The sequence below is a fragment of the Sardina pilchardus genome, chromosome 11 (assembly GCF_963854185.1).
Source record: "Sardina pilchardus chromosome 11, fSarPil1.1, whole genome shotgun sequence".
Taxonomy (NCBI): Eukaryota; Metazoa; Chordata; class Actinopteri; order Clupeiformes; family Clupeidae; genus Sardina; species Sardina pilchardus.
Genome location: NC_085004.1, coordinates 10,548,553 through 10,574,070, shown reverse-complemented (window position 1 = coordinate 10,574,070; position 25,518 = coordinate 10,548,553).

Sequence of the window (25,518 nt, the reverse complement as noted above, 5' to 3'; positions counted from 1 at the left end):
AACCAAACTTGGTAAGTGGACTTAGGAACACATCCCAAGGACACACACACACCAAAAAAAAAATTAGAAAATAATTTTGGCTATTTTCTTCACATCCACTCTCTCTCTGTCCCAAACTCCTCTATGGTGGTCGTGGGGGGGGGTTCCATTTGCACACGCCCACTCTCCCATGTCATGTCATGCGACCACTAGGGGGGCGCTATAATCACAGGAAGTCAGCTCATTTTTCATTAATGCTTTCATCTCTCTCTCTCTCAAACCCAGACACAAGCACACACACCCTCCTCTATGGTGGTCGTGGGGGGGGGGGTTCCATTTGCACACGGCCACTCTCCCATTTCATGTCTTTTGACCACTAGGGGGGTGCTAGAATCACAGGAAGTCAGCTCATTTTTCATTAATGCTTTCATCTCTCTCGCTCTCTAACCCAGACACAAGCACACACACCCTCCTCTATGGTGGTCGTGGGGGGGGGGGGGGGGGGGGGGTTCCATTTGCACACGCCCACTCTCCCATGTCATGTCTTTTGACCACTAGGGGGGCGCTATAATCACAGAAAGTCAGCTCATTGTTCAGTAACGCTTTCATCGCTCTCTCTCTCTCAAGCCCAGACAAAAGCACACAAATACTCCTCTATGGTGGTCACAGGGGGAGGGGCGGAGGGGGGGTTGTCTTTCCAAATTTCCAAAGCTTGGCCCCCACATTGCTGCTCGCAGCTTTAATTATTATTATTATTACACATTGCCCATTTCCCAGCCAACCATACACTCCAGAGTTCTGAAATTTGGCACACTCATTCAACTTCAAATTTGCCCGAATCTATTAAATTTACAGACAACAAACCCCAAAACTCCAGCGCCACCAACAGGTCAGGCTGAATTTTTCTAAAAGTTACCCAGGTCTCACATTTTGTCCATTTCTTACCAAACTTGTCACACATGACCTTCAGACAAGGCCACTCAAGACTTATCACTTTGTTAATAAATATTCATAAGCGTTTGCCTGTCACAGCCAATTAAAGTTGGTGACGCACCAAAAAACAGCATGTGAACCTATTCTCTATGTAACCAAAGAACCATACAGTAAAAAGTTGGGATATTTGGTACACTTATTCTCCCTAAGCCAATGACCACATACCTCAATTTTCAGACCCCAGAGCCCAAAACTCCAGCGCCACCAACAGGTCAAAATTCATCAATTTTTCAACAACATTAATGCAAATAACTCTAAAATGCTTAGACCTATCAAGCTGAAACTTGCTCAGTACATTAACGCAATAGGTATAGCCCCACCCACAAATTAACAAGACTTTTCCACAAACGCTGTAGCGCCAACAATAGACCAAGGTCAAAACTTTCAAAAACTTTCACAGGTCAGAGATTTCATCCGATTCTCACCAAACTTGTCACACATGACCTTCAGACAAGGCCACTCAAGACTTATCACTTTGTTAATAAATATTCATAAGCGTTTGCCTGTCACAGCCAATCAAAGTTGGTGACGCACCAAAAAACAGCATGTGAACCTATTCTCTATGTAACCAAAGAACCATACAGTAAAAAGTTGGGATATTTGGTACACTTATTCTCCCTAAGCCAATGACCACATACCTCAATTTTCAGACCCCAGAGCCCAAAACTCCAGCGCCACCAACAGGTCAAAATTCATCAATTTTTCAACAACATTAATGCAAATAACTCTAAAATGCTTAGACCTATCAAGCTGAAACTTGCTCAGTACATTAACGCAATAGGTATAGCCCCACCCACCAATTAACAAGACTTTTCAACAAACGCTGTAGCGCCACCAATAGACCAAGGTCAAAACTTTCAAAAAGTTTCACAGGTCACATATTTCATCCGATTCTCACCAAAATTTGCACAGACCATCTTCAGACCATGAATTATAATTGCATTGCTTTATGGAACAATTGACGGAAGTGCTCGCCTGTAACAGCCAATCCAAATTGGCGGCGAAGCCGCCACACAGGAAGTGAACCTATATCTCAGCAAGGCTTTCACGTATCAAGACCAAACTTAGAACATGGGTTCAGAACCTAATTAAGGGAAGCCTCAACAACTTTGGTGCCCTTTGACAACTGTGGGGGCGCTATAGTAACAGGAAGTAGGCTCATATCTCAGCAATGCTTTCACGTATCCAAACCAAACTTGGTATATGGACTTGGGACCCCACCCTGAGGACGCACAATACATTTGGTGTACTCTGACCACTAGGGGCGCTATAATTAGCAAAACTTTCTCTTATCAACACCAAACTTGGTACATGGACTTGTGAGCACATCCTGAGGACCTACACTAAATTTGGTGACGTTTGACCACTAGGGGCGCTATAATAAACAAAACTTTCACCTATCAAAACCAAACTTGGTAAGTGGACTTAGGAACACATCCCAAGGACACACACACACCAAAAAAAAATTTGAAAATAATTTTGGCTATTTTCTTCACATCCACTCTCTCTCTGTCCCAAACTCCTCTATGGTGGTCGTGGGGGGGGGGGGTTCCACTTGCACACGCCCACTCTCCCATTTCATGTCTTTTGACAACTAGGGGGGCGCTATAATCACAGGAAGTCAGCTCATTTTTCAGTAATGCTTTCATCTCTCGCTCTCTCAAACCCAGACACAAGCACACACACCCTCCTCTATGGTGGTCGTGGGGGGGGGGGGGGGGTTCCATTTGCACACGCCCACTCTCCCATTTCATGTCTTTTGACCACTAGGGGGGCGCTATAATCATAGGAAGTCAGCTCATTTTTCATTAATGCTTTCATCTCTCTCGCTCTCTAATCCAGACACAAGCACACACACCCTCCTCTATGGTGGTCGTAGGGGGGGGGGGTTCCATTTGCACACGGCCACTCTCCCATTTCATGACTTTTGACCACTAGGGGGGGCGCTATAATCACAGAAAGTCAGCTCATTTTTCAGTAACGCTTTCATCTCTCTCTCTCTCTCTCAAGCCCAGACAAAAGCACACAAATACTCCTCTATGGTGGTCACAGGGGGAGGGGCGGAGGGGGGGTTGTCTTTCCAAATTTCCAAAGCTTGGCCCCCACATTGCTGCTCGCAGCTTTAATTGGGGGCCAAGCAGCGAAGCTGCGAGGCAACCCATAGTGATTGTACGTATTCTTATTATTGGGGGCCAAGCAGCGAAGCTGCGAGGCAACCCATAGTGATTGTACGTATTCTTATTATTATTATTATTATTACACATTGCCCATTTCCCAGCCAACCATACACTCCAGAGTTCTGAAATTTGGCACACTCATTCAACTTCAAATTTGCCCGAATCTATTAAATTTACAGACAACAAACCCCAAAACTCCAGCGCCACCAACAGGTCAGGCTGAATTTTTCTAAAAGTTACCCAGGTCTCAAATTTTGTCCATTTCTTACCAAACTTGTCACACATGACCTTCACACAAGGCCACTCAAGACTTATCAGTTTGTTAATTAATATTCAAAAGCGTTTGCCTGTCACAGCCAATCAAAGTTGGCAACGCACCAAAAAACAGCATGTGAACCTATACTCTATGTAACCAAAGAACCATACAGTAAAAAGTTGGGATTTTTTGGTACACTTATTCTCCCTAAGCCAATGACCACATACCTCAATTTTCAGACCCCAGAGCCCAAAACTCCAGCGCCACCAACAGGTCAAAATTCATAAATTTTTCAACAACATTAATGCAAATAACTCTAAAATGCGTAGACCTATCAAGCTGAAACTTGCTCAGTACATTAACGCAATAGGTATAGCCCCACCCACCAATTAACAAGACTTTTCCACAAACGCTGTAGCGCCACCAATAGACCAAGGTCAAAACTTTCAAAAAGTTTCACAGGTCAGAGATTTCATCCGATTCTCACCAAACTTGTCACACATGACCTTCAGACAAGGCCACTCAAGACTTATCACTTTGTTAATAAATATTCATAAGCGTTTGCCTGTCACAGCCAATCAAAGTTGGTGACGCACCAAAAAACAGCATGTGAACCTATTCTCTATGTAACCAAAGAACCATACAGTAAAAAGTTGGGATATTTGGTACACTTATTCTCCCTAAGCCAATGACCACATACCTCAATTTTCAGACCCCAGAGCCCAAAACTCCAGCGCCACCAACAGGTCAAAATTCATCAATTTTTCAACAACATTAATGCAAATAACTCTAAAATGCTTAGACCTATCAAGCTGAAACTTGCTCAGTGTATTAACGCAAAAGGTATAGCCCCACCCACCAATTAACAAGACTTTTCAACAAACGCTGTAGCGCCACCAACAGACCAAGATCAGAACTTTCAAAAAGTTTCACAGGTCACAAATTTCATCCGATTCTCACCAAAATTTGCACACACCATCTTCAGACCATGCCTTCTTATTGCATTGCTTTTTGGAACAATTGACAGAAGTGCTCGCCTCTAACAGCCAATCCAAATTGGCGGTGAAGCCGCCACACAGTAAGTGAACCTACATCTCAGCAAGGCTTTCACGTATCAAGACTTGGGAACACATCCCAAGGACACACACACACACACAAAAAAAAAAAATTAGAAACTAATTTGGGCTATTTTCTTAACATCTACTCTCTCTCTGTCCCAAACCCAGACAAAAGCACACACACTCTCCTCTATGGTGGTTGTGGGGGGCGGGGGTTCCATTTGCACACGCCCACTCTTCCATTTCATGTGTTTTGACCACTAGGGGGGCATTATATTCACAGTAACTCAGCTCATTTTTCATTAATGCTTTCATCGGAAGTTAGCTCATTTGTCATTAATGCTTTCATCTCACGCTCTGAAACCCAGACACAAGCACATACACCTTCCTCTATGGTGGTCATGGGGGGGGGGGGGGTTAGCTTTCCCACATTTTCCCATGGACTTCCTGGATGACCACTACGTCTGTCCACCTACTGGGTGGTAAGACACCTGGGATTTTCCGCTGCTGTGCCTCAGCCAGAGGCCATGTGAATCTTAGCAATGCCACAGCCTCGAAAGGGATAGAGGGACTTACTCACTGTTAAACATCCTGCTGGTTCATTCTCTATATATAGCCCACTCTCGCCACAGTTTTCTCTGCGACGGTGGGTGAAATTTTGGACGATTTGGAGCTGAGCATTGTGGGTAAATCCCTCCCAAAGAGTTTATTGGGAGCCAAGCAACAACATTAATGCAAATATCTCTGCTATGCTTGAACCTATCAAGCTGAAACTTGCTCAGTGTATTAAGGCAAAAGTCAAGGCCCCACCCACCAATTAACAAGACCTTTACATGATTGCTGTAGCGCCACCAACAGACCAAGGTCAAAACTTCCAAAAAGTTTCACAGGTCTCAAATTTCATCCGATTCTCACCAAAATTTGCACACATCATCTTCAGACCATGCTTTCTTATTGCCTTGCTTTGTGGAACAATTGACGGAAGTGCTGGCCTCTAACAGCCAATCCAAATTGGCGGCGAAGCCGCCACACAGGAAGTGAACCTATATCTCAGCAAGGCTTTCATGTACCAAGACCAAACTTAGAACATGGGCTCAGAACCCTATTAAGAGAGGCCTCAATAACTTTGGTGCCCTTTGACAACTGTGGGGGCGCTATAGTAACAGGAAGTAGGCTCATATCTCAGCAACGGTTTCAAGTATCAAAACCAAACTTGGTATATGGACTTGGGACCCCACCCTGAGGACGCACAATACATTTGGAGTACTCTGACCACTAGGGGCGCTATAATTAGCAAAACTTTCTCGGATCAACACCAAACTTGGCACGTGGACTTGTGGGCACATCCTGAGGACCTACACTAAATTTGGTGACGTTTGAACACTAGGGGCGCTATAATTAGCAAAACTTTCTCGTATCAACACCAAATTTGGTATGTGGACTTGTGAGCACATCCTGAGGACCTACACTAAATTTGGTGACGTTTGAACACTAGGGGCGCTATAATAAACAACACTTTCACCTATCGAAACAAAACTTGGTAAGTGGACTTAGGAACACATCCCAAGGACACACACACACAAAAAAAAAATTGAAATTAATTTTGGCTATTTTCTTCACATCTACTCTCTCTCTGTCTCAAACCCAGACACAAGCACACACACCCTCCTCTATGGTGGTCGTGGGGGGGTTCCATTTGCACATGCCCACTCTCCCATGTCATGTCTTTTGACCACTAGGGGGGCGCTATAATCACAGGAAGTCAGCTCATTTTTCATTCATGCTTTCATCTCTCTCTCTCTCTAACCCAGACACAAGCACACACAACCTCCTCTATGGTGGTCGTAGGGTGGGGGGTTCCATTTGCACATGCCCACTCTCCCATTTCATGTCTTTTGACCACTAGGGGGGCGCTATAATCACAGGAAGTCAGCTCATTTTTCATTAATGCTTTCATCTCTCTCGCTCTCTAACCCAGACACAAGCACACACACCCTCCTCTATGGTGGTCGTGGGGGGGGGGGGGGGCGTTCCATTTGCACACGCCCACTCTCCCATGTCATGTCTTTTGACCACTAGGGGGGTGCTATAATCACAGGAAGTCAGCTCATTTTTCAGTAACGCTTTCATCTCTCTCTCTCTCTCAAGCCCAGACAAAAGCACACAAATACTCCTCTATGGTGGTCACAGGCGGAGGGGCAGAGGGGAGTTTGTCTTTCCAAATTTCCAAAGCTTGGCCCCCACATTGCTGCTCGCAGCTTTAATTATTATTATTATTACACATTGCCCATTTCCCAGCCAACCATACACTCCAGAGTTCTGAAATTTGGCACACTCATTCAACTTCAAATTTGCCCGAATCTATTAAATTTACAGACAACAAACCCCAAAACTCCAGCGCCACCAACAGGTCAGGCTGAATTTTTCTAAAAGTTACCCAGGTCTCAAATTTTGTCCATTTCTTACCAAACTTGTCACACATGACCTTCACACAAGGCCACTCAAGACTTATCAGTTTGTTAATTAATATTCAAAAGCGTTTGCCTGTCACAGCCAATCAAAGTTGGCAACGCACCAAAAAACAGCATGTGAACCTATACTCTATGTAACCAAAGAACCATACAGTAAAAAGTTGGGATTTTTTGGTACACTTATTCTCCCTAAGCCAATGACCACATACCTCAATTTTCAGACCCCAGAGCCCAAAACTCCAGCGCCACCAACAGGTCAAAATTCATAAATTTTTCAACAACATTAATGCAAATAACTCTAAAATGCGTAGACCTATCAAGCTGAAACTTGCTCAGTACATTAACGCAATAGGTATAGCCCCACCCACCAATTAACAAGACTTTTCCACAAACGCTGTAGCGCCACCAATAGACCAAGGTCAAAACTTTCAAAAAGTTTCACAGGTCAGAGATTTCATCCGATTCTCACCAAACTTGTCACACATGACCTTCAGACAAGGCCACTCAAGACTTATCACTTTGTTAATAAATATTCATAAGCGTTTGCCTGTCACAGCCAATCAAAGTTGGTGACGCACCAAAAAACAGCATGTGAACCTATTCTCTATGTAACCAAAGAACCATACAGTAAAAAGTTGGGATATTTGGTACACTTATTCTCCCTAAGCCAATGACCACATACCTCAATTTTCAGACCCCAGAGCCCAAAACTCCAGCGCCACCAACAGGTCAAAATTCATCAATTTTTCAACAACATTAATGCAAATAACTCTAAAATGCTTAGACCTATCAAGCTGAAACTTGCTCAGTGTATTAACGCAAAAGGTATAGCCCCACCCACCAATTAACAAGACTTTTCAACAAACGCTGTAGCGCCACCAACAGACCAAGATCAGAACTTTCAAAAAGTTTCACAGGTCACAAATTTCATCCGATTCTCACCAAAATTTGCACACACCATCTTCAGACCATGCCTTCTTATTGCATTGCTTTTTGGAACAATTGACAGAAGTGCTCGCCTCTAACAGCCAATCCAAATTGGCGGTGAAGCCGCCACACAGTAAGTGAACCTACATCTCAGCAAGGCTTTCACGTATCAAGACTTGGGAACACATCCCAAGGACACACACACACACACAAAAAAAAAAAATTAGAAACTAATTTGGGCTATTTTCTTAACATCTACTCTCTCTCTGTCCCAAACCCAGACAAAAGCACACACACTCTCCTCTATGGTGGTTGTGGGGGGCGGGGGTTCCATTTGCACACGCCCACTCTTCCATTTCATGTGTTTTGACCACTAGGGGGGCATTATATTCACAGTAACTCAGCTCATTTTTCATTAATGCTTTCATCGGAAGTTAGCTCATTTGTCATTAATGCTTTCATCTCACGCTCTGAAACCCAGACACAAGCACATACACCTTCCTCTATGGTGGTCATGGGGGGGGGGGGGGTTAGCTTTCCCACATTTTCCCATGGACTTCCTGGATGACCACTACGTCTGTCCACCTACTGGGTGGTAAGACACCTGGGATTTTCCGCTGCTGTGCCTCAGCCAGAGGCCATGTGAATCTTAGCAATGCCACAGCCTCGAAAGGGATAGAGGGACTTACTCACTGTTAAACATCCTGCTGGTTCATTCTCTATATATAGCCCACTCTCGCCACAGTTTTCTCTGCGACGGTGGGTGAAAATTTGGACGATTTGGAGCTGAGCATTGTGGGTAAATCCCTCCCAAAGAGTTTATTGGGAGCCAAGCAACAACATTAATGCAAATATCTCTGCTATGCTTGAACCTATCAAGCTGAAACTTGCTCAGTGTATTAAGGCAAAAGTCAAGGCCCCACCCACCAATTAACAAGACTTTTCCATGATTGCTGTAGCGCCACCAACAGACCAAGGTCAAAACTTCCAAAAAGTTTCACAGGTCTCAAATTTCATCCGATTCTCACCAAAATTTGCACACATCATCTTCAGACCATGCTTTCTTATTGCCTTGCTTTGTGGAACAATTGACGGAAGTGCTGGCCTCTAACAGCCAATCCAAATTGGCGGCGAAGCCGCCACACAGGAAGTGAACCTATATCTCAGCAAGGCTTTCATGTACCAAGACCAAACTTAGAACATGGGCTCAGAACCCTATTAAGAGAGGCCTCAATAACTTTGGTGCCCTTTGACAACTGTGGGGGCGCTATAGTAACAGGAAGTAGGCTCATATCTCAGCAACGGTTTCAAGTATCAAAACCAAACTTGGTATATGGACTTGGGACCCCACCCTGAGGACGCACAATACATTTGGAGTACTCTGACCACTAGGGGCGCTATAATTAGCAAAACTTTCTCGGATCAACACCAAACTTGGCACGTGGACTTGTGGGCACATCCTGAGGACCTACACTAAATTTGGTGACGTTTGAACACTAGGGGCGCTATAATTAGCAAAACTTTCTCGTATCAACACCAAATTTGGTATGTGGACTTGTGAGCACATCCTGAGGACCTACACTAAATTTGGTGACGTTTGAACACTAGGGGCGCTATAATAAACAACACTTTCACCTATCGAAACAAAACTTGGTAAGTGGACTTAGGAACACATCCCAAGGACACACACACACAAAAAAAAAATTGAAATTAATTTTGGCTATTTTCTTCACATCTACTCTCTCTCTGTCTCAAACCCAGACACAAGCACACACACCCTCCTCTATGGTGGTCGTGGGGGGGTTCCATTTGCACATGCCCACTCTCCCATGTCATGTCTTTTGACCACTAGGGGGGCGCTATAATCACAGGAAGTCAGCTCATTTTTCATTCATGCTTTCATCTCTCTCTCTCTCTAACCCAGACACAAGCACACACAACCTCCTCTATGGTGGTCGTAGGGTGGGGGGTTCCATTTGCACATGCCCACTCTCCCATTTCATGTCTTTTGACCACTAGGGGGGCGCTATAATCACAGGAAGTCAGCTCATTTTTCATTAATGCTTTCATCTCTCTCGCTCTCTAACCCAGACACAAGCACACACACCCTCCTCTATGGTGGTCGTGGGGGGGGGGGGGGGCGTTCCATTTGCACACGCCCACTCTCCCATGTCATGTCTTTTGACCACTAGGGGGGTGCTATAATCACAGGAAGTCAGCTCATTTTTCAGTAACGCTTTCATCTCTCTCTCTCTCTCAAGCCCAGACAAAAGCACACAAATACTCCTCTATGGTGGTCACAGGGGGAGGGGCAGAGGGGAGTTTGTCTTTCCAAATTTCCAAAGCTTGGCCCCCACATTGCTGCTCGCAGCTTTAATTATTATTATTATTACACATTGCCCATTTCCCAGCCAACCATACACTCCAGAGTTCTGAAATTTGGCACACTCATTCAACTTCAAATTTGCCCGAATCTATTAAATTTACAGACAACAAACCCCAAAACTCCAGCGCCACCAACAGGTCAGGCTGAATTTTTCTAAAAGTTACCCAGGTCTCAAATTTTGTCCATTTCTTACCAAACTTGTCACACATGACCTTCAGACAAGGCCACTCAAGACGTATCACTTTATTAATAAATATTCAAAAGCGTTTGCCTGTCACAGCCAATCAAAGTTGGTGACGCACCAAAAAACAGCATGTGAACCTATTATCTATGTAACCAAAGAACCATACAGTAAAAAGTTGGGATATTTTGGTACACTTATTCTCCCTAAGCCAATGACCACATACCTCAATTTTCAGACCCCAGAGCCCAAAACTCCAGCGCCACCAACAGGTCAAAATTCATCAATTTTTCAACAACATTAATGCAAATAACTCTAAAATGCTTAGACCTATCAAGCTGAAACTTGCTCAGTACATTAACGCAATAGGTATAGCCCCACCCACCAATTAACAAGACTTTTCCACAAACGCTGTAGCGCCACCAATAGACCAAGGTCAAAACTTTCAAAAAGTTTCACAGGTCAGAGATTTCATCCGATTCTCACCAAACTTGTCACACATGACCTTCAGACAAGGCCACTCAAGACTTATCACTTTGTTAATAAATATTCATAAGCGTTTGCCTGTCACAGCCAATCAAAGTTGGTGACGCACCAAAAAACAGCATGTGAACCTATTCTCTATGTAACCAAAGAACCATACAGTAAAAAGTTGGGATATTTGGTACACTTATTCTCCCTAAGCCAATGACCACATACCTCAATTTTCAGACCCCAGAGCCCAAAACTCCAGCGCCACCAACAGGTCAAAATTCATCAATTTTTCAACAACATTAATGCAAATAACTCTAAAATGCTTAGACCTATCAAGCTGAAACTTGCTCAGTACATTAATGCAATAGGTATAGCCCCACCCACCAATTAACAAGACTTTTCCACAAACGCTGTAGCGCCACCAATAGACCAAGGTCAAAACTTTCAAAAAGTTTCACAGGTCAGAGATTTCATCCGATTCTCACCAAAATTTGCACACACCATCTTCAGACCATGCCTTCTAATCTGGTTGCTTTCTGGAAGAATTGACAAAATTATTTGCCCTTAACAGCCAATCAAAATCGGCGGCGAAGCCGCCACACAGTCATTAAACCTACATCTCTATGGAAGCCATAGAACCATACAGTGAAAAGTTTTGAAATTTATCACACATATTCCTCTATGGCCAATTACCACTTTCCCCAATTTACAGACTCTTAACCTCAAACCTCTAGCGCCACCAACAGGTCAAAATTCATCAATTTCTTAACAACATTAATGCAAATAACTCTCAAATGCTTAGACCTATCAAGCTGAAACTTGTTCAGTGTATTAACGCAAAAGGCATAGCCCCACCCACCAATTAACAAGATTTTTCCACAAACGCTGTAGCGCCACCAACAGACCAAGATCAAAACTTTCAAAAAGTTTCACGGGTCGGAGATTTCATCCGATTCTCACCAAAATTTGCACAGACCATCTTCAGACCATGACTTATCATTGCATTGCTTTATGGAACAATTGACGGAAGTGCTCGTCTGTAACAGCCAATCGAAATTGGCGGCGAAGCCGCCACACAGGAAGTGAACCTATATCTCTGCAAGGCTTTCACGTATCAAGACCAAACTTAGAACATGGGCTCAGAACCCAATTAAGAGAAGCCTCAACAACTTTGGTGCCCATTGACAACTGTGGGGGCGCTATAGTAACAGGAAGTAGGCTCATATCTCAGCGATGCTTACACGTATCGAAACCAAACTTGGTATATGGACTTGGGACCCCACCCTGAGGACGTACAATACATTTGGTGCACTCTGACCACTAGGGGCGCTATAATTAGCAAAACTTTCTCGTATCAACACCAAACTTGGTATGTGGACTTGTGAGCACATCCGGAGGACCTACACTAAATTTGGTGACGTTTGAACACTAGGGGCGCTATAATAAACAACACTTTCACCTATCGACACCAAACTTGGTAAGTGGACTTAGGAACACATCCCAAGGACACACACACAAAAACAAAAAAAATAGAAATTAATTTTGCCTATTTTCTTCACATCCACTCTCTCTCTGTCTCAAACCCAGACACAAGCACACACACTCTCCTCTATGGTGGTCGAGGGGGGGGGGGTTCCATTTGCACACGCCCACTCTCCCATGTCATGTCTTTTGACCACTAGGGGGGCGCTATAATCACAGGAAGTCAGCTCATTTTTCATTAATGCTTTCATCTCTCTCTCTCTCAAACCCAGACACAAGCACACACACCCTCCTCTATGGTGGTCATGGGGGGGGGGGGGGTTCCATTTGCACACGCCCACTCTCCCATTTCATGTCTTTTGACCACTAGGGGGGCGCTATAATCACAGGAAGTCAGCTCATTTTTCATTAATGCTTTCATCTCTCTCGCTCTAACCCAGACACAAGCACACACACCCTCCCCTATGGTGGTCGTAGGGGGGGGGGGGGTTCCATTTGCACACGCCCACTCTCCCATTTCATGTCTTTTGACCACTAGGTGGGTGCTATAATCACAGGCAGTCAGCTCATTTTTCATTAATGCTTTCATCTCTCTCGCTCTCTCACCCAGACACAATCATGCACACCCTCCTCTATGGTGGTCGTGGGGGTGGGTTCCATTTGCACACGCCCACTCTCCCATGTCATGTCTTTTGACCACTAGGGGGGCGCTATAATCACAGAAAGTCAGCTCATTTTTCAGTAACGCTTTCATCTCTCTCTCTCTCTCTCAAGCCCAGACAAAAGCACACAAATACTCCTCTATGGTGGTCACAGGGGGAGGGGCGGAGGGGGGGTTGTCTTTCCAAATTTCCAAAGCTTGGCCCCCACATTGCTGCTCGCAGCTTTAATTTCTTTTAATTCTGTGGCATCAGGGAGCATCAAAGATGCAAACATTGCATCAAAAAAAAAAAATGCAAACATTGCAATACTGGCATGACTCTAAGGATTCAGAAAATGTATCATTTGCCAATATTATTTCATTCTGAGGGGGTGATATTCAGCCTTATATCAGGCATGGCGTTTTTCGAAGAAAGCAGACCAAACAGTAAGCAGACCAAAATCAGTAAGATTCACACTCATTTTATAATTTTTTTGAAACAATGGGAATACAGCATAATCATTTTACATTCAATTAACAACTAGGAACAACCAACAATAGATTTGACATTTGTCAGGTACTGTGAAAATATCATTGTAGGCCTACAATGGTAATAATACAAACAAAATGATATGATATTAATAAAAGATTATACTACTACTAATAATAATGATAATAATACTAATAATAATACTAAACAGCCTTCAGAACATCAACAACACTAAAACAGGTCATCATTTTCTTAATCTGACTCCCCAAGTTCAAATGAAGAGTTATTTTCCAAAACGCTATATCCACCATTTTTTTATTTTTTTTATTTTCATGAATCATTTTTTTCAAATGTTGTTTTCCAAGTAATTTCAGAGGAACTGTATTGGGTTATGTTTAGTTGATTTATCTTTACTCAATCAAAACAAAACAACTGCAGTTTTTATTGATATTACCTGAAATACACAATTAAATAACATGAATTATTAATGTTTTCCGAAATGGATTTATAGCATTTTGGAAAAGAGCTCTTCAATATTGGCTGTGACTCCTCAGCTTTTTGGTTGCTGCAGGTCTGCAACCTACAGTACACATATCTGTGCAGGACAGTCCATTGGATAGGCATGTGCAACCTGGCAGTTTGCATTAACGCACACACTTGCACGAGAGCATCTCCAAAACCACCTCTGGTGCAGGTGGAGAACGCATCCAGTGAATGGCCAACTTGCCATCATTGGCCATCCATCCATGCTGTGTTGGGCTTGGCACCATTGGAGATGTTTGCAGACAGCCCCTCCAGACTGCTGCTTGGTAGTTGGCCCATTCGATGTGCAGGTAAAGACTGTCTTTACATAAAGGCAGCTGGCTTGATTCAATTACTCCCTTTTTGGCACGAAACAGCTGGTGACGCAGTTCATTAATTTTACCTGTGCTGCTATTAGCTACAGTATGTACATGCAACAGGTAAACTGCTCAATTTTCTGGAAAAGATCCTCAACTTTCCCAGTTGACTCAGATAATCACTGACTTTGAGCCTGCATTAGATGCATGCAATGCATGCAGTAGCAAACGCGTGTCAGCTTCCTCGTGCATTGAGTGCAATTCTGTCACTTCCTCACACTTCTCCTTTGTCAGCTTGTAACAAGTTTCTTCACAGGTGATGAACAGAATTTTGCCAAGCCGCAATTGTCTGTACTGTGGATGTTTCCATTCTTCCACCAGAAACTTGATGAGGCTGCTCTTGTTGGAGGAACTGCAAAGGAATTTCCGCCACTGTCTCACATAGTGTCCACCTACCAAGGTCCCTGTGCTGGAGAGTGGAGTCTGCACACCTGTTTACTTGTTCAGCATTTTTGATGGAAGTTTGACAGTAGATATCGAAAACAAAATCTAGCCTCTCACTTTGTGCACCTTCTTGCAGGACTGACATCATCGCTGACTTTGCCACCTGTGCAAAGGTTCTATTGTCGCCATTCATTTTTTGAATAAGTCTCATCCCATCGATGATGCAGGTAGATGGTGTTGGGATGTGTTCTGCTGGAGACACATTCTTTTCGAGTTCTCTAGCAAGTGCAGCTTTGTTTGTTTTTCGTAAAGTGCCATCAGCATTTGGTGAGCAAGAACATCCTTCATATTAAGATTCCTGCTTTCAAGGATCATGTGGCTGAACAGGTTTCTGAACATCTTGACCTTTCTTTCCATGAGATCTTGTTGTGTTAATATCAGATAATGTTTTGAGGCGTTGCTTGGTCATCTTGTCAAGGAATTTCAAAGATATTGGGTCCTTTTCTAGTCTTGAATGTTAATATGAAGGATGTTCTTGCTAGAGAACTCGAAAAGAATGTGTCTCCAGCAGAACACATCCCAACACCATCTATCTGCATCATCGATGGGATGAGACTTATTAAAAAAATGAATGGCAACAATAGAACCTTTGCACAGGTGGCAAAGTCGGCAATGATGTCAGTCCTGCAAGAAGGTGCACAAAGTGAGAGGCTAGATTTTGTTTTCGATGTCTACCGTCAAACTTCCATCAAAAATGCTGAACAAGTAAACAGGTGTGCAGACTCCACTCTCCAGCACAGGGACCTTGGTAGGTGGACACTATGTGAGACAGTGGCGGAAATTCCTTTGCAGTTCCTCCAACAAGAGCAGCCTCATCAAGTTTCTGGTGGAAGAATGGAAACATCCACAGTACAGACAATTGCTGCATGGCAAAATTCTGTTCATCACCTGTGAAGAAACTTGTTACAAGCTGACAAAGGAGAAGTGTGAGGAAGTGACAGAATTGCACTCAATGCACGAGGAAGCTGACACGCGTTTGCTACTGCATGCATCTAATGCAGGCTCAAAGTCAATGATTATCGATGCTGAAGACACTGATGTCATGGTGCTTTGTCTTGCATTCCAGACAGACATCACCTGTCCTATTTATCAGAAATGTGGAACACAGAATAGCACTCATTTTGTTGACATTGCTAAACTGGTAGGCTCAATTGGATATGGCGTGTGTGATGGCCTAATTGGCCTACACGCCTTCACGGGCTGTGATACCGTCAGTGCATTTGCTGGTCAAGGCAAGTTGAAAGCCTTGAAGATGTTGAAAAAGGACACCTCATACCAAGACACCAGTCAACTGGGAAAGTCGTGGAATGTAACTGAGGATATTTTTCAGAAAATTGAGCAGTTTACCTGTTGCATGTACATACTGTAGCTAATAGCAGCACAGGTAAAATTTATGAACTGCGTCACCAGCTGTTTCGTGCCAAAAAGGGAGTAATTGAATCAAGCCAGCTGCCTTTATGTAAAGACAGTCTTTACCTGCACATCGAATGGGCCAACTACCAAGCAGCAGTCTGGAGGGGCTGTCTGCAAACATCTCCAATGGTGCCAAGCCCAACACAGCATGGATTGATGGCCAATGATGGCAAGTTGGCCATTCACTGGATGCGTTCTCCACCTGCACCAGAGGTGGTTTTGGAGCTGCTCTTGTGCAAGTGTGTGCGTTCATGCAAACTGCCAGGTTGCACATGCCTATCCAATGGACTGTCCTGCACAGACATGTGTAGGTTGCAGACCTGCAGCAACCAAAAAGCTGAGGAGTCACAGCCAATATTGAAGAGCTCTTTTCCAAAATGCTATAAATCCATTTCGGAAAACATTAATAATTCATGTTATTTAATTGTGTATTTCAGGTAATATCAATAAAAACGGCAGTTGTTTTGTTTTGATTGAGTAAAGATAAATCAACTAAACATTACCCAATACAGTTCCTCTGAAATTACTTGGAAAACAACATTTGAAAAAAATAATTCATGAAAATAAAAAAAAAATAGAAAATGGTGGATATAGCGTTTTGGAAAATAACTCTTCATTTGAACTTGGGGAGTCAGATTAAGAAAATGATGACCTGTTTTAGTACTGTTGATGTTCTGAAGGCTGTTTAGTACTATTATTAGTATTATTATCATTATTATTATTAGTAGTATAATATTTTATTAATATCATATCATTTTGTTTGTATTATTACCATTGTAGGCCTACAATGATATTTTCACAGTACCTGACAAATGTCAAATCTATTGTTGGTTGTTCCTAGTTGTTAATTGAATGTAAAATGATTATGCTGTATTCCCATTGTTTCAAAAAATGTATAAAATGAGTGTGAATCTTACTGATTTTGGTCTGCTTACTGTTTGGTCTGCTTTCTTCGAAAAACGCCATGCCTGATATAAGGCTGAATATCACCCCCTCAGAATGAGATAATATTGGCAAATGATACATTTTCTGAATCCTTAGAGTCATGCCAGTATTGCAATGTTTGCATTTTGTATCTTTGATGCTCCCTGATGCCACAGGATTAAAAGAAAAAAATATGATTTAGGCTGAATGGCAGGAAAATGTGTGTGATTAAAAGTTTGAAGAGCTCCAGGGTTGGCTGTACTTGTCCAAAGTGTTCACAAAAGGTCTTGAATGGAAGCTCAGATTGTCTCCTTCAAAATGATACCAAACATAATACAATAGAATATGTAAATATGTATTTAACAAAGGCCAATAGCAAGATATGCACCTGTGTCAAAATGTGTTTTTTCAATGGGGGAGGGTAACTTTAACAGCTGATAACCCTAATTTAGCTGTGACTCCAGAAGGGCTATCATACAAAAATGTTAACTACAGACATGTATGTTTTCAAAAAGTATAAGCAACCTTTGCCACCTTGAGTGGTACCGACATCTCATCTGGCCCATGGACTATATGGCCAATATGGCAAGGATGTGCCCCATTTCTACTGCCATCAATGTTCAAATTACATTGGAACAGAAGAGTGTGGTTTGACACAGTGTGTTCTGTGTGAGACAGCATTTGATGTGGATTCTAGAATTCTAGATTCTAGTCTCCAAAAGGGTTAATATTTTTTGGTGATCAGTTTGTCTTTGCAAATTAAAGAGATTCTGGAAAATCCCAACATCAAAATCCAAAGATCTACATCAACTTCAGGTTTAATTTGTGATGTGCAATGTGGAGGGGAGTTTGCCTGACTCTCGCCAGACCCTTGTAGTTCCGCCATGCTCCACCAGAGCCGTTTCGCTGAAGCTCAGCGAACTACAAGGATCTGGTGAGAGTCAGGTTAGAGGGTATAAGTGGCTAAAAGACAGTGGAGAAATTGGTGATGATATCAGTCTCATCTGGAACAGTGATGGGATACCTGTTTTTAACAGCTCTAGATGCCAAATATGGCCTATTCAGTGCCAAATCATAGAACTAAACCCTACAGACAGGAAGAACAATATATATGTGCCTTGTCTTTGGTTTGGAGAGAGCAAGCCCAATATTCAGACTCTCTTAGTTCCATTTGTTCAACAGCTGCAGGAACTTGAAAGTGATGGGATCACCTGGGGAGATGGTTGCACTTCGAAAGTGCATGCACTTGTTTGTTGTGCAGATTCAGTTGCAGGGTCACTTCTGCAAAATAAGAAGCAATTTAATGGCATTTATGGATGTGATTTCTGTTACCATAGAGGTGGAAGCTCATATCATTATTTAAGTCCTGAACCCCGTCTGTGCACAGAAGTTGAGCATTTTGAAAATGCTATGAATGCTACACCTCAGCAGCCTATCATGGGAGTAAGGCCCAAGTCAACTATGAAATTAGACACATTTCAAATGGTACGAGGCTTAATTCCAGAATATCAGAATAGTGTATGCCTTGGAGTTACAAGACCGCTGACTTCTCTGTGGTTAGATTCCACAAACCATCAGCATGGTTGGTACATAGGTACCCAAACTGAGCAGATTGACGAAGTGCTTAAAAACATTTCACCACCAACTGAGATCACAAGAGTACCACGATCTATGCGAGATAGAAAGTTCTGGAAGACGTCTGACTGGAGGTCGTTTCTTTTGTTTTATGCTTTGCCTGTTTTAAATGGCATCCTCCCCAGAAAATACTGGAATCATCTGTTCCTTTTGGGTTTTGCAGTCTATCAGCTCCTGCAAGAAAGGATCAGTGAGGCTGAGGTGGTGATAGCAGAGCAGTCATAGAAAAACATTGTCAGAGAGTTTCAGGGGTTATATGGCACAGCTAATGTGCCATTTAATGTGCACCTCATGACACACTTGGCTGCGAGTGTGAGGAACTGGGGACCACTGTGGGCCACATCCACATTTTCCTTTTGAAATTTAATGGCACCCTGTTGACATATATTTCAATGGCACAACTCATGTCCCAGTCCAAATAATGAAAAGGCACCAGTGAGGAGTCTTACAAAGAAAGCAGCAACAGTGATGCAAAATGCTAATGAGGATGTCAAAAATCTTTTCTCTGAACTACAGGGCAGAAAGTGTTCTACTGACAAATCAATTCAAATCAGTGCCCATGTCAGAGTTTTCGGAAAATCAGTACAGACAGATGTCTCGGTTTTACACATGCTTGCAATAGATGACCTACTAGGTGTCAGAGTGAAACAAGCCTCTTATTACAACCGTTTCATTGTGAATGGAATACTGTATCACTGTGACAAAAACAGCCGCCTTCAGAAAAGAATTAACTCTGTTGTAGAGCTGCAAAATGTGCTCTAAAATTGTGAGTTTGGTTGTTTCTGGTGCATCACACTGTGTTTTGGTCAAGGAGCTTGTTAAGTCTGGAAGGAACTAATATCACATCAAGCTTTGTGTATGAAGTGTCTGAGTGCAATATAGTGTATGCCATCCATCCAGAGTCATTGGCACGCAAATAGCATTGAACGAGACTTATGTGGCTGGGCATCAAGGAAATTGCTGGAAGCTGGAAGATTCTGATACCTATTGAATTGACATGTAAATACTATCTGTACAAAGAAGTACTATTCTTTACCTGTTTCATCAAGTGACCCTTTTGTCAATCAAGTATGCATTAATACATGATGGTAATAGTAGCCTATAGACTTCTGTGTACTACCTCAACAAGACGTGGAGCCAAATGAAAACATATTACACAATAAACTTGCTTTGTCTACACTGCAGCATTGTACAGTATGATACCATTCTTTCAGAAATCAGCCTAACAATGTACACTTTCCATTAGTAGGCTTTACAGTAAGTTAATACATTTCTACTAAGAGCATTTGCATTTTTACCTCCGCCAAGGAGGTTACCGTATGTTTTCATCGGGGACTGGTGTTTGTTTGTCTGTCTGTCTGTCTGTCTGTCTGTCTGTTAGCAAGATAACTCAAAAACCTATGGATGGATTTCCATGAAATTTTCAGGAAAGGTCTGAAATGACCCAAGGAAGACACCATTACATTTTGGGAGTGATCTGGATGCAGGATTATTTTTAATTAAAGGATAAATTATCAACATTGTGCTGTAAGGCTGTTATTTTTTTCCCCATGCACTTGAATGGAGGCTGTGATGTCACAATGGCCTAGGCCAGCTGCGCTCGTTAGCTCCCAGAGTAGTTCCCGGGCTAATCAGAACACCTTTTAAAGAGTCACTTCACCCCATAACTCCACCCACTTCACATTTCTGAAAACGTCTTTCAAAATGGGCGAGACGTTCTGAAATTTGGGGAGAGAGTGCAGCACTGCTGCAACCAATCAACCATAGTGATTTCGTGTCAATCTGGGAATGAGTGCTGCAGACATGGCTTATCACAGGTAGGCTAATCAGGGCAGCAGCAGGTGTTGGGGCGTTTCAGTCCTAATTTGTAACGACCCGGTGACGTAGTGTCGGACTAGAAGTGCAGGACAACGTCAGCATTCCAATAGTATTTTGGACCAACATGCCATGGCATGTTTTCAAACGGTAGTATGCGCAAGACAGCAATATTTCCAATACAAAATCAGACGAAATGTTACTTTTGTCGAGAAACACGATTTTTGTCAATATTAACCCTGGTAATAGTACAGTTCACCACTTATGAGTATTTTCAATCAATCAACAGCTCAAAAAACCTATTTTAGGGTGCAGTGACCCTTTAATCCAATGGTCTCAGGTTCTAAGCATACAGGCTGTGTCCAGAAGTCAAGCGTGCACGCTGGATAGTACCTTCTTTCCAGTAGCGTCTTAGTTAGCTTGCTCCTCAGTATGCGTCCCTACCTACATTTGGACAGCACTAACTAGTTGGCATCACCTGACTCGGGGAGGGGGGGGTGTTGACGATTTGCATGACGTGTGGAGCTTGACCTGCGCTGCGCAATGGATTATGGGATATCTGAGGGCAAAAAAGATGCATCGATGCACGCTTGGAAATCACGCCAAACGAAGTACCCAACTAGTGAGAGCGCTTGACTTTTGGACAGTCTATTCTGACGTAACTTCCGGAAAATGTACACTGCCCAGCGTGCGTACTGATGTTTCAGACACAGCCACAATCTGACTCTCCCTGAACAACACATCCTGTTGAAGTGTTTCCTGTGTGTCAAAATAAAACACAGCCATATCTCATGCTTTGCACATTATATCTCTACAACGGCTTGACGCACATCTATCTATCTATTAATGCAAGGAACGTCTGTCTGTGTGTCACTCTGTGTGTGGCACGCATAACTCTCGAACCACTCATCCGACTGACCTAAAATTTGACACGTGTCTTGCTAATGACATGTGTGAGTGCAGTGCAAAGCTTGGTAGTTTTTAGACACAAAATGACAAAGATATCGTTAAATTAAGCAAAACACAACTACCGCAATCCCACAATTCTACCGCTATCCGCACTTTAGCCACGCCCCTTCTCACTCACTCCAGCATAGAAACAAAAAAGCACATTTCGCTGACAAACTCACGTGTTGCCATTCATTCATGAAAATTACGATGTCTCACGTAAACGGACCGTTTCAAGATTGTTAACTCATTCACTGCCATTGACGTCTTTAAACGTCAATTTAGACACATACCTTGACTGCCATTGCGTTTTTCAATGGGGAGGGCTCATGGGTGGGCTTGGGAACGATCTGGCAGAGTTTCAGGCTTGTAAACAGACTGTACTTGCGATCCGAATCGCTGGATGGCAGCAGTGCCATTTGGATGATTATCTGCCTGTAGAGCCAACATGCAGAGACATACAGCAAGCTAACATACTGAAGATCGACCACAGTGGATCTAGTTTGCACGTGGTCGTCCAGCGAATAAATATGCTTACTTCTTACATCAAGGATGGAAAACATGTGAACGGTATGATGCATTTACATTGAATATTGCTATATAGACTAACAACAACTTTGCTAGTGTTAGCTTGCTAAGTCTACCATCCTGTTCAGAGTCTATAGCGAACATCAGAGTCCCTAGCAACCTTGACGAGACTGACGAGATAACAGTGCAATTCGCTCTTTTCACGTGATGTCAGCAGGTGGGTATTAGTTTGTCCGGTAGCAGTAATATACTCTCATAACGTCATTTAAACGTCGTGCAAACGATAACTGAACATAACGTTAGTCCTAACGTTTAGGAGACCCATGCTATACATAGCAGCAACTTCAGCTAGCTAACATGTTAGCAAGTTGGTTTGATGTAGACCTTCCACGGCGAAATCAGTTGTTCAAATTTTCAAAATCATAGTTATTAAAGGGATAGTTCGGATTTTAAGACACGAAGTTGTATGGGTTCCCTGTCAGCAACGTAGTGCATCAGCACTGACTTACCCCCGACAGCGTCCTGTGAACCGAGATCCAGCCGGTTTTAGATCGTTTTTGATGCTGAAGAAAGTAGTCCGGCAAGTTTCTGGGGTCACGAAAGTAAAGTGTTTTTCTTCTCAAAACCATATGCGTTCAACAGAGTGATATATTTGCACCACAAAAACGTTGTCCAGGAAAAATTCAAACCTCGTTATCACTTACTTATTTTTCGCGATTCCTATCACTGCGCGCTACTGACAGCTGGACAACGTTTTTGTGGTGCAAATATATCACTCTGTTGAACGCATATGGTTTTGAGAAGAAAAACACTTTACTTTCGTGACCCCAGAAACTTGCTGAAGAAAATAGTTCGGCATCAAAAACGATCAAAAACCGGCTGGATCTCGGCTCACAGGACGCTGTCGGGGGTAAGTCAGTGCTGATGCACTACGTTGCTGACAGGGAACCCATACAACTTCGTGTCTTAAAATCCGAACTATCCCTTTAAGTTTTCACAAAGGGGCATAATCTACCTTCGAAACGATACCTTTATCTAATGAATTGAACGTCACATTACTGCATATCTGCCTCTGAAGTTAACCATCGGCTCAACACTCACGAACGCTTTGTAAGGTCGCCGCTATTTATGATTTACGGCACTCGCTTGTATACAACGACACAGCACGCGGACAGCTGGTTGTCAATGAGTGCATTTACCGTAAATATTGTAATAGAGGGGCAAAAACGAGCCGCCTCTTACTTCCTGCTTTGCAAAAATCACGATAGGTCTGAACACGTCTAAAGCATGTTTATACTTCAAATTTCGACTCCTCTCCTCCACAACACCATCCTCGGGGTCTTAACAAGTGAACCGCGTTGGCTGGTCAGGGTTTTAAAGCATTTCCAGAAATTGCCCTGTCATTACACATCAGTGGCAATTCATTTGCAATGACTAGCATGCTAATAGCAATTTACGCTAACGCACCTAAAGCACTATCAAACCAACTTGAAGCTAGCTGAAGTTGCTGCTATATATTAAGGATTAGGCTACTGACTTTACTCTCAAATCAAGGCAGCTACATGACGGCAATGATCGCCAACGATAACAAGGAAAATTAAGATAATAAATACACGTGAAATATTAATCTTACCTCAAGAACTGTAACCGTATCACCATAGCTTTTGCATACGCCGGATGAACTGATACCCCGCATAGCTTCAAAACGGAAAGTGTCTGACGAAGGGCGAATCGTGGTTGACATACTACTGATGGAATCCCACACCTGAGCCCTCTCAGGTTTATTCAGACACTTTAGGTCCTTAAAACATATATTTGGAAACTAGTTGATGAAAGGTTTCTAATGGTGTCACTTATATATTTATATATATTTATTTCTAGACTCCAGGGGTTAACCCTTTAGGTGCCAGAGGTTTTTTCCAAAAACGTTCGATTTTGACATCTCAATTTCAAAAGGCTTTCACTTAAAAGTGATAAGAGATAGAGACTTTCTGTAAATTAGAGAAATACTAAAGATGGCCCAAAGTTTATGTGGGGATTACAATTATCTAGTCAATTTGCATAGTATGACGTCATAATGAGCATCCATCCGTCCGGATTTTAGAATTTTCTTGATTTTTTTTAGTTTATTTGGTTGGATTTTTTTTTTTTTTTCCCTGACAGATAATACACATCACAAGGACATGCATACACACAAAAACACACACATTGTACCATACTAAATGGTCAGGGAAATAGTAAATCAACAGTGTAAATCATTAGGCTATAATAGCAACATGATGGGAATGATGACGATGCATGCGAATTTATGTAGCAGGCCTTCTGCTGTTGAGATAATGAATTCCTATTCATCCAGTTGACACTTCTTGTGGTATTTCATGGTGTGGTACCTCTCATTGCAGGGCACAACACAAAGGCCCACCCCACACTGCCTACACCTGTATTTTGTCTGACTCTGTGGCCTTTAGATCTGCCACTTTGTGTGTGTTTTGTTGTTGTTGTTGTTGTTTTTTTTTTTTGGGGGGGGGGGGGGTTAGCTGACATATACATCACAAGGACATGTACACACTAAAATAACACACATTGTACCATACTAATGGTCAGGGAAATAGTAAATCAACAATGTGAATAATTACGAATAAATGGCAAGATGGGAATGATGATGACGGGACTGCAAATCAAAAAGCATTGTTTTTGCTGTGGAGATAATGAATCCCTATTCATCCAGGTGACAGTTCTTGTAGTGTGTCATGATGTGGTACCTCTCATTGCAGAGCATGATACAAAAACTCACCTCACACTGCCTGCACCTGTAGCCTATTTTGTCTGATGGCAGCCTATAGGTCTGCTACGCGCGCCTCCTGAGTGGAGTGAAGCATGCTCTGTCCATTCTCATTCTTGTTGCGACTCGCCATACTGCTTACTACGTTGCCCCACAGCTCTCCCATGGACACTTATAGACCTCCATACCAACATACCCATTAGTATTAGACAAAAGGCTCTATCACGTTACCGTCCTCGCCATTATGAAGAGGCACACGGAAGAGGAGCAAATGGATAGCGCGATAGAGGCAGTCCCCTGACGCTAATTTTTCATTCTCTACACAACTAACACGTCTTATCAGGGTCTGCTAAGTTCCCGAAACCCCGTAAAACACTTTTCATAACACTGACATTAGGCAAAGGATCCACGTTTGTGTTTGGAGTGACTAAACTCTCACGTTGTCCAGCTGGATTACTGCTAGACAGAGACGCATGAAGCATGGTATTGATATTCATGATATTCCCCTTCAGAATCACTGTCAGCGAACAGAAGACCCAATACTTCATTCCTGGTAAACTTTTTAGATGACGAGATAAACGAGAGTTAGTAGCCTTAGCTATATGACATTATTATT